The sequence below is a fragment of the Talpa occidentalis genome, unplaced genomic scaffold (genome assembly GCF_014898055.3).
Source record: "Talpa occidentalis isolate TD23 unplaced genomic scaffold, MPIMG_talOcc4v2.1 talOcc4.2, whole genome shotgun sequence".
NCBI classification, from domain to species: domain Eukaryota; kingdom Metazoa; phylum Chordata; class Mammalia; order Eulipotyphla; family Talpidae; genus Talpa; species Talpa occidentalis.
The window spans coordinates 63,301,270-63,310,368 of NW_023602073.1; the positions used below are offsets into that span (position 1 = coordinate 63,301,270).

The following is a 9,099-nucleotide window of genomic DNA, read 5'->3' on the forward strand; positions in this document are numbered from 1 at the left end:
GAGCTCCTCCGGGTGGTCCCCGGTGGGCTCCCCTGCACTGGACCTAGATCCCCCATCCGTGGGATGGAGGAGGCCGCGGCCGCGGAGCGCAAGGGAAAGGAAGGTGCAGCTCGAGGGGCTCCCTGGTGGAGGAGGGGCTCTGCTGGAGTCTCGGGGGGCGGGGGGGGGGCTTCCCCGGCCTCTCCACAGCCCCTCTGACCCCCAGTCCGCACCCATCCGTAGCGTGCAAATCTCCAAGCCAGGTTTGACGGTGAGCTCTCGAGGGCTCGGCTTCCTTTGGGGGAAAGCGCTGGTCCTCACCGAGGCTTCTCACCCCAGGATGGGGTCGCCTTGTGGGCTTTATAAATTATTAAAGTGAGAATTATAAAAAGTGAGAATGTGAGAAAAGAGTTTCCGAAAAATTAGAGGGGTGGACCCTGCAACCCAGTAGTGACCGGTCCGTCAACGTGTGGTCCCGCGGGCCGGCGGCCGCCCGGGCGCGCTGGGCTGCTCTGCGCCTGGGCTCGGCGCTTCTCGGCTCTCCTCCCGGGTGGGTCAGCCTGCCTCGCCTTCTCTTTCCCTCCTCCTTGTTTTCTGGCTCTCTTTACATATCTGAATACAACTCAGTTTTTCTGATTCTCCCTTTGTCTCTGCAGCTCGGTCTCTATTTCAGGTGGTCTCTGTCCCTTCGTCAGCCTCTCTAGGTCTCTCCTCGCTCGCCCGCCCGCTTTCCCCTCCTCCCCCCCCCCTCCGTCTCCCCACCTCGCCCCCGCCTTAGGTGGTTCAGCGGACGGGCGCTGGGCCAAGGCCGCCCGAGGCAGGGCCCTGCCGGTGCTGACAGAGCCTCGCGCCCGCGGCCCAATTAGCGCGCGGCGCGAGGGACGCGGCATCTGGAATTGCGCTACGCTCACGGCCAAGGCCGATTGTTTAGTCTGCGCGGCGGGGCGGGCGGCCCGCGCGGTGGCCCCACATCTGGAGCCGCGGCCAGACGGCCCTGCTGGCGGCTGGCCGGGGTGCGTGTGCATTTTTAACTCTGGGATTTGCTGACAAGTTAAGAAGTCAGAAAGTCAGTGGCGGCGGGAACTGGCGAGGCGCACCAGGGAGGGAGGGGCAGACCCAAAGCCTGGGCGTCCTCGCCACGGAGGATACCGGCTCCCGGGGCGCGCACAGGAACTAGGCGCTTTGGCCCAGAGAGTGACTTTCCCCAAAGCTGTCAGTTGCCTCTGCTTCTAGCTGACTTTTCTTCCAGAATTGCTTCCCTCCCTTCCCCCCTCCACACCCTCTCCACTTCTCCTTCCTCTTCATTAATTAAGTGGTTGAATGACCCCACACTCCCCTCCCTGTCAGAGCTCCTTGGAGGCCAGCCTCTGAGGAGAAAGCTTTGGTAACTCAGGGCTCCCAGATTTGGAGAAAGCACGCAGAGACCCAGAGAGGGACAGCAACTTGATGGAGGTGGCTCAGCAGTTAGGCGGTGGAACTAGGAGCAGAGATCAACTCTCTTGACCCCTGATCGGGCTTTTGGCACAACTACAGGTCCCTGCTGGGGCTGGTCCAGACTGAGTGCTCTCACACTGTCAGAGCTCCCTCCCTCCCTTCCTTTAAACTGAGCCTAGCTGTTGCACACTGTGTACCAGATTTGGGAAATACAGCTCGAAACAAGACTGGTAAGTCCTTAGAAAGCAGAGGTTACATTTGCCTGGAGAAGGCAGAGATGTGGGGGTGACAGAATTCATAGCAGATAAAATTTATCCATAGTTACCCACTGTCAAGCAACAGCAAGAAAACTAGCTAATGTTTATTGAGTGCTTATTAGGTGCTAGTCTCTGGTTCAGGGCTTTTATTTCCATGAAATGAAAACACATCAAATCCTCATAATGTACCCATTAGGTAGGTGTGGCCTCCACTATACAGATAGACAGTCAGACCCAGAGAGGTTAAGTGATTTGTCCAAGGTCACACACATTCACAGGTAGTGGAACTGAGGCCAAATTCAGACTTGACTATAAAGCCAGGCCTCTTCACTCTGACAACGGGATGCAAGCACCCGCAGGAGAATTTCATGGTCGTCCAGAATTGGGAAATTGGCATCAGGTGGTACATACTTTCCTACCAGCAGCAAAACAAGCCTTCGTCAGGCCTCTGTAATAATCAGTACTAACATTTGTGTACTGCTTTCCTTTCATAAGCCATTTCCACTCACTTGGTCTCCTTTAATATTTTTTTTAAGATTTATTTATTTATGCATACAAGAGCTAGGGTGTAGGCCAGAAGTGTGGGGAATGAGAAGATTCACCAGAGACAGAGTGGGGAGCAGAATAGGCAGATCTACTGAAATACACTGCTGAGGGGAGCAGCGGGCGAGGCAGGAGAGGTCTGCTGTGCCATGTGGGTCAGCTCCCTGTGGGTCAGCTCCTTGTCTGGTGAGTATGGCTTGATAGGGCTGACTAACCCCTGCACTACCTGGGAGGCCCAGTCTCCTTTAATCCTGACCACAACTTAGGGATGTAAACATTTTCATCATTTCCACCTCCACATCTGGAAACTGAGACCCACTAATAGACCCAAACTTCCCCAAAACAGGGACAGTCTTCAGTTCCAGCTCTGCTATTCTCCTGTTCTTTTTCCCATGGAAACAGACCGCCGCACCCACCTTGGTCCCCAGGGAATAGTGACTCCTTCATGCCTTGAAAGTGTTCTCTGCCAGCAAGAAGAGGTGCTCTGCACTGGAGCGCACACCCCCCCAGGGCTGCCAAGCCTGCTTTACTGGTTGTGCAGACCCAACTGACCACGTAACCAACTAACCATGCAGGGTTGCAGGTTAGGGCCTTAGGTTTCATCTAGCTCCTAAGATTTGCCCCAGTAGTTCACATCTCCTCTCTTGGCCTCAGTATTTCCCCTTTGAGTTGGGAAATTTGGGGTAGAGCAAATCAATTGGGGGTGGGGGGCGCCTGGTTACAGACCCTTTTGAGAATTTACTGGAAGCTCCTGGTCACAAACTTAGAGCAGTTCACATACATACACCTTGCATATACTACACACTCAGTTTTGCATTTATATTCAAGATATAGAGACTCCCAAAGCTCATGTATGGGCATCCTAGGGAACCCAAAATCCCCAAGTTAAGAATTTCTGCACTAACCATTTCTACAATCACCCATCATTGCAAACTCCACTGCTGACCTAGAAAGAAAGAATCCTTTTTTGGAATCCTTTGATTCCCTCTAGGATTCTTTCTACTAAAGTGTCCGCAATACAAATGCATTTGGCCTTTTCTTTCTTGATCAGACCTCTGAAGTTGTCACATGATAGGAAAAGGCAGGAGGCATCCCAGCGGGGCCTGGAGAACACGCCTTTGTGCTTTGACCACAAAGCATGTATGAATCATGTGTCACTGGCACCTCAAGCTTGGATATACCTGGATAGGGAACCACCCCGCCCCCCCCCCACCCTACCCCGCCACCTGGGGCCCAACATCATTTCAAGCCGTATCTTCCATGTTCTGAGCACCCCATCCCCAAAGACCATTCCAACTTATGATAGGACGATGGGATAAGCAGAGAAGGTGCAATGTCCTGATTTTCCAACAGCAGATAAAGCCCAGAGTGGCTCTATGTCTTGCTCCGCATCACAATAAATTAAACTGAGCAGTGGAAGAAGCTAGTTTCTCCCAGCAATTAACCCAAATCTCTTCTTGGTTAACAATTAATTATGATATGCCTACTGTGTGCATGATTCTGTGCTGGAAACTGTAGGGATAGAAAATGAAGGATTCTGGGCCTCCCTGGTGGCGCAAGGGGTTAAACGTCAGCACTATGTTTTGTTTTGTTTTGTTTTTAAATAAATTTTATTTTTATATTCCCCATACAATTGCAACCCCCTTATTTTGACCCCAGTACCTCCCCTCCCCGACCCTACCCCCCATAGAGTGTCTCTGGTTCATAGTTGTTTATTGATTTTGATTTTCACTTTCTTATAGTTATTCATTTTCCTGGTCCCTTATTTATTTAGGTTTTCTAGATTCCTGCTATGAGTGAGACCATCCGGTATTTTTCTTTTTCTTTCTGGCTTATTTCGCTGAGCATGATCCCTTCCAGCGCCATCCATGTTGCTGCAAATTGCATGTGTTTGTCTTTTTTGAATGCTGAGTAATATTCCATGGTGTATATGTACCACATCTTCTTGATCCAGTCATCTATTTTTGGGCATTTGGGTACTATGAAGCTGTCCGCAACTACTGCAGCATGAGTTCAATCCCAGCAGGCCAGCCATGGAGCTGACCCACATGGCGCAGCAGACCTCTCCTGACTCTCCCACTGCTCCCCTCAGCAGTGTGTTTCAGTCACTCCACCTGTTCTGTTCCCCACTCTGTCCCTGGTGAATCCTCTCACCCTACCTGCACCTCTAGCCTGTACCCCAGCTCTTGTATTCATAAATGAATAAATCTAAAAAAAAATAAAATTAAGGATTCCATAGAGGATGCTATTGATGCCTCACCCCAAAGCCCCAGGCCTCCCTCTTAGTTCATGTGCAGGTGTTATGGCAAGGGGGCAAGGGGTTGGGAATGGGAATTGTCCACTCCACATGACATTTCTACTTCTCAACCTGCAGTTTCTTCAGTGCTAGGCCCATGGGAGCTTGACCCAGTCCACAGGGCAGCTGGGAAGTGCCAGGGACAGATGGCCCCAGGGGCACACCTCAACTAATGAGGGACAGGAGTGGGTGCATTAATACCCTGGCTGTCTGTATTTCCTGGGGCAACTCTCTGATGTGTTCTTACAGTGCTTCTGCCAACCCCCACTGCCCACAGTTTAACTCTGTCACCCCTCCTAGGCTTTCCTCCCTTCCTATCCTGTCATCCTTTCTCCAAACCCTCCCTCCACTTCCAGGACCATCTCCCAAATGAACTTCTTGCACCAAAGTTCTTTTCTTAGAGTCTGTTTTCAGGGGAACCCAAACATGCATGATGCACACACAGATATGCACGCCCACCAGGGGTTTCATTTAGGGCCCAGGGAAGCAGGCTGCCCAGTCACGACTAATAGGAAGTGCAGACATGGATGGAGCTCTTAGACTCTGCCTTCATTTTACTCAATGCATTCTACACTTGTCACTTAACTCTTCCCAACTGCCCCATGAGGCAGGTACCGCAACTATGCCCATTTTACAGAGGAGAAAGCAGGTGGACAGATGCACCTGCCCTAGGTCCCTCAGCTTAGTGATAAAGCCCAGCTGTGCACCCAGACGTGTCCCCTCCACCCCCCACCCCAAGCCCAGGAGCACATTGGGCTCCCCAGTGGCTGTGAGGTAGGAATGGAGCCCAGAGAGGTTATGAGGACTCTGGTTGAGGAGACTTTCTGGAGGAGGTGGGGTTTCATTTAGGCTTAAAGGACTAGGTAGGCTTCCACTGGCCTAGGTAGAAAAGAAGGAAAGTTCTGGAGTGGGGGTGAGGAACCCTGGGAATGGGAGCAGGTTGAAAACCAGCTATCAAGGTCTGAATATCAGAGAGGAAAGTGGCCTCTTCCTGTCCTCTCCCCCCTCCTGACCTGTCTCATCCTGAGCTGTGTTCCCCCAAGAGCAGGAACAGAGGAGACTTCTCCCCACCTGGCCTACCTCCTGTTTCATGGCCAAGCACCCCTGGACTCAGCCATCCCCATTTCCAAGTAGGTGCATAAAGCAGCCATTTCCATTTAAAGCTCTTCAGCCCATAGGGAGGAGGGCCTGCAGGCCATCTGGGCCCTTGTTTGGCAATGTTTGTGCTCACAACAAACCTGATAGACAGAGATTTATCACCGTTTTCATTAGCTGGGGTTGGTTTGGTTTGCTGCTTTTCCACCACAGCCCCCTCCCCCTAACATACACACTCCAGAGTTACAGATTTATGGTGAGTGGGAGGTCCAGGGGCTCAGGGAGAGGGGAAAGGGGAGGCTGAGAGCAAGGTGTGGGTTTGGGGCAGGAGGGGGAAGGAAATGGGGGGGTCGACTCTGGAGAGTGAGGATGGTCAGGAGTGCACCAGCACCAGAGAAAGGGAGGGCCGTGTGTGTGTGTGTATATGTGTGTGTATTTGTGTGTGTGTGTGTGTGTGTGTGTGTAGGCAGCAGCACACAAGTCGCTATCACCATAATTGTTGAGCATAGAAGCAGTGAAATGGCAAGCCATTGCTACCATGCAAGGCCAAAGGCCAGGAAGGGCCCAGAGCTTTGGCCACCCTAGGGTCTACTCTGGCCTGAACATTCTTCACAAAGGCTTACACAGCATTCCTCATGTGCCAGACATGGTTCTGAGGCTGTAGCTCTGTTCACTGAACAACCCCTGAGAGTGGGTGCTGTTGCTGTTACTCTTTCCTCGATGCTGGTTCTTTCCCTCTCCCAACAGCAGGGTCTAACCCACCCTTCTTCTGTAAGACAGGACAGTGGCGGGCTCCTAGGAGTAGCAAGAATCATCTTTGCACCTTGCTGCTGCCATGAAGTTTCTGTAGAAATCCCCTGGGTACCCTTTTCTTGGGTTCTTTCCACATTGTCTCCTACAAGACTCCTCCATCTCAGCTGTGCCAGCTCTGTGCCTGCATGGACCTCAACCACTCCTGTGTCTGCATCTCTTCTCACTATCCCCAACCTGCCTGATGGACTCTCTCCACACCTGCACACGTCAAAATCCTCTGAGCTTTCAAGTCCATCCTGACTTCCTCCAGGAGGCCATTCTGAGCTTTCTTGATGTGGTTCAGGCCTTACAATGAGACTTATTTTTAGATGTATTTATTTATGCATACAAGAACTGGGGTATAACCCAGAGGTCCAGGGGTGGGGGTTAGTGAGAGGATTCACCAGAGACAGAGTGTGGAGCAGAACAGGCAGATTGACTGAAATATACCGCTGAGGGGAACAGCAGGCGAGACAGGAGAGGTCTGCTTTGCCATGTGGGTTGCTCCCTGGCCATCTGGGGATCCAACTTGTGTTGCAGTGGCTGGCAATAGCTTGATAGCGCTGTCTTTAACCCCGTGCCACCAGGGAGGCCAATGAGACTCATTTAGAGCTGCCCTTAGAAATTATCTATGGGATCCCCCACCCCCCGAAGCAGAGTGGCTCTATTTTTTGTGGCAGAGTCCTTGTTGGGTTTCCTTAGAATGGCAGGTCCCATTGTTAAGAGGAAAAACAAGATTTAACTCAGTGATCAATCCTAACTTCATTTTATGGATGAGAAGCCAGTATCAGAGAGGGCACACAGCTTGCCCCAGGTCACACAGGGCGTCAGGTCTGGGTCAGAGGGTAGGCCAGGAAGAACACCACCCCCTCTGAAGCCTGCTATGTGCTTTGCATGTGCTCTTTCCACACGAGGCTCTCCCACGGTGCGTGTTCATCTTCCTGTGAGAATGTAAGCTCCCGAGGGCGAGAACCACAGGGGCAAGAACCACAGGTTTCTGTCTTCACTCAGAAAACCAGCATTAGCTGAACGTCATTTCACAAGACTTTGCTCCCCAGGACAGGCAACCTTCCAAGGAGCCTGTGTCACCCACTTGCCGCCATGGCCCCCCTAGAGACATGCTGTGGGGCCCAGGTATGTGTCTGGGAACTGGAGCAGGTTGAGAACATGCTATGAAGGCCTGAATATCAGTCCAAGGGGCAACATCTTGCTGTCCCCTCCCCTAGGTGAGAGCAGCCTCTTGTGCCTCAGAATCCCCTGCCCTGAGTGAAAACTTCAGCAGCACAAATATGAATATTGGAAAGAGACAAAGATTAACATGGCCCCAACACAAGAAAGACACACAACATCGCAAAGAATTCCATACTTCTGTACCATTGCAATTTCCTGTAAATTTGATATCATTCAAAATAAAGGTTTTGAGCTGGACAACAACCAAAGAATCCCCTGCTCTGAAACCTCCACTGCCAGAGAGGATTCTCTCAGAATTTCCAACACACAAAGCACCTTCCTTTCCAGTTCCACCCATAGCCCCTGTCCCTTGAAAAGAGGTTGGGCCTCCCTGGTGGCGCAGGGGTTAAAGACAGTGCTATCAAGCTATCTGCAGCCACTGCAGCATGAGTTTGATCCCTGGCCAGGGAGCTACCCACATGGTGTAGCAGATCTCTCCTGTCTCACCTGCTGCTCCCCTCAGCAGTGTATTTCAGTAGATCTGCCTGTTCAATAGATCTGTCTACTCTGTCTCTGGTGAATTCTCTCACCACCCAAACCTCTGACCTGTGCCCTAATTCTTGTATGCATAAATAAATAAAATAAATTTAAAAAAAAAAAAAAGAAAGAAAGAAAGAAAAGGGAAGGTTGTCTTCTTTGTTGGTTTATTTGTTGCCTGGAGGTCTTCAGCTATAATCTGAAGGAAACCAAAAGAACTTCCTCTTGCTGACAAACAGGAATATCACCCACCATCAGTCTGCTAAATGCCTGCCACCCCCACCCAGGCACCTTTGCTACAGGTCTTGTCTCCTGCAGGTCTAAAGGGTGAGGCAGAAGTGTCACACATGGGACTGAACCAGGCTGAATTCCTCAGGGCAGGTGGAGCACAGCCCTGCAGCTGCAAGCTGCTCCAGTCCTGGATCTAAAACTTACCTGCTGGGCAAATCACTTAACCTGTCTCTGCTCTCCTCTCCCCATGCACAAACAAGGATGACAGCATCTGGAATGGTGCTCAGAGGACCATTAAAAGGCCTGGATGGGAAGGATGTATAAGGCACTCAGCACAGGGCTCCCCACTATCTCCAGCAAGTTCTCCCCACTCCTATCTCCTGGTGAAAAGGGACCTCAGGAATGTGCAAGTGGGTGCATCCCAAGGCTTCCAGGGAATGAGAGGATGTCAGCCAGGTTGCTCCAAGAGACAGGAAACAGGGGAGTGCCCCAAACAACAGACAGCCCTGGGTGAAGAGGGCCCCTGGAGGGGATCAGGAGGAGGGACAGCCTGATCCCTGAGTAACCTCCACCTCCCCACAGAGAACCCTGAAAGCAGGAGGAGAAAGATCTAGTATCAAAACCAACTTCAACTCCTTCCTTGATTTGCCAGGAGCTGCCCCTTAGCTTGGTTTAAAAGTTGCCTCAAAGGGGTCATTTTATGTGATCGTAATAACAAATGTTTTATAGCCCCTAACTAAATGCCAGACACTCTGCATCCTCCCC

General features: G+C 51.4%; 1 non-coding gene across 1 annotated transcript; it reads left to right on the forward strand.

Moving 5' to 3' along the window:
- The first annotated feature begins 7,662 nt into the window (after positions 1-7,662).
- LOC119253613 (U6 spliceosomal RNA) lies at positions 7,663-7,766 on the forward strand. The gene has a single exon (XR_005127145.1). It is a non-coding gene; the product is annotated as a U6 spliceosomal RNA (small nuclear RNA).
- The last annotated feature ends 1,333 nt before the right edge of the window (positions 7,767-9,099 follow it).